Source organism: Mandrillus leucophaeus, unplaced genomic scaffold, assembly GCF_000951045.1.
Source record: "Mandrillus leucophaeus isolate KB7577 unplaced genomic scaffold, Mleu.le_1.0 Scaffold889, whole genome shotgun sequence".
NCBI classification, from domain to species: Eukaryota; Metazoa; Chordata; class Mammalia; order Primates; family Cercopithecidae; genus Mandrillus; species Mandrillus leucophaeus.
The window spans coordinates 1,136,962-1,138,464 of record NW_012109685.1 but is presented as its reverse complement, the minus strand read 5'-3'; the positions used below and the strand labels follow the sequence as shown (position 1 = coordinate 1,138,464).

Here is a 1,503-nt window from a genome sequence, read left to right as displayed (position 1 = left end):
GTCAGCGAGACCATGAACCCACCGGAAGGAATAAACTCCGGACACATCAGAAGAAACAAACTCCGGACACACCATCTTTGAGAGCTGTAGCACTAACTGCAAAGGTCTGCGACTTCATTCTTGAAGTCAGCGAGACCAAGAACCCACCAGAAGGAACCAACTCCAGACACAGTTTTACTTAGGATTTATATGTCAGTCACTCCAGAATGTACCTTACAGGCCTCCCCTCTCTTTTGAATTCCATTTCTAACTGTCTATTCGATAACTCCATTGTTTGACTTTCTTAATGGCATATCAGATTTAACATTTCTAATTTCTCCTCTTCCCCACTACAAATTAACTTACTCCTTGCCAAGTTTTCTTTTATTTTTCTAGTGTGATTTATTTCAGTCAACTAATCTCCCTCTTCCCTACATTCAATCCCTTATCATCTCCTGTTGGTTCTTGTATCTCTCAATTCCTTCCCATGAAATTGAAGATGTTTTCCATTTTCAATGTCATCTCTAGTCCAAGCTACCATCATATCTGGCCTCACAGAGTGTGGCCATCTGACTAAGTTTACCAGGTAAAATACAGGATGCCCAGTTAACTTTGAAGTTTAAACAATAAACTACTTTTTAGTATAAGTATGTTCCAAATATTGCATGGGACATACTTGCACTAAAAATATTTTTATTTATCTGATATTCACATGTAACTGGGAATCCTGTATTTTATTAGCTATGTTTGGTAATTTTGTATATGTGAGGGAGAAGAGGTTATTTTATTACACAGAGTGGTCAGGGAAGGCTGCCCTCCAACCTCAATGGGCAGAGTGGTTGGAGTTTCTCCAAGGATCCCCTCCCACGTGGCTGTCTCATTCCTCCCTCTAAAGAAGTACATCTAATTGCTCTTAGATTAAGGATAAGGGCAAAAACCGATCTTAACTTCTTCCTGCTGACAGGGGGTGCTGTTTTGGGGAAATGGAAGTCAGAGTTCCCTCAGAGGCCAATGTAAGGGTTCCCAGGAGAAGGGGCCATTGTCAGAGTCTGCAGTTGCATGACCGTTTGGAGTTCGATGGCCTGAAGGCAAGAACAGACAAACCCTGTTATTAGAAAATGTGTATCAAAATGAAACAAGAGGAGGGATAAGGACAGCTCAAAAACTCCAAGGCCTTTTACCAGTTTGCACAGGGAGAGGGAGGCCAAACACCCAACTAGCAAAAAAAAAAAAAACTTGACCCTTTTGCTGGCATGTTGGACTTCTGTGTTCCCTTCCCCTGAGCCCAATCCTAAGCCAACTAGTTTAAGGTTTGGGAAATTAACTCTTTCTAGTTTGAAGGATGCATCTGAGGGGACTGTCCCATAGTACAGAGACACAATTACCTATCAGTGAAGAGAGAACAGAGGAGAAGAAAGGAAAAAAAGAGGGCACCTTTTAAAGGAGTCCCAGGGATTCAGGATGCATTTGAAAGGAGTACAGACTAAAGATGAATGGCTACCCATCTAGAATGAGGGGAGCAGG

General features: G+C 41.9%; 1 protein-coding gene across 1 annotated transcript in view; it reads left to right on the top strand.

The window, feature by feature from the left end:
- Positions 1-1,503, top strand: part of COL19A1 (collagen, type XIX, alpha 1) — a 350,354-nt gene that overhangs the window by 27,630 nt on the left and 321,221 nt on the right. The gene's annotated exons all lie outside the window — the stretch shown is intronic.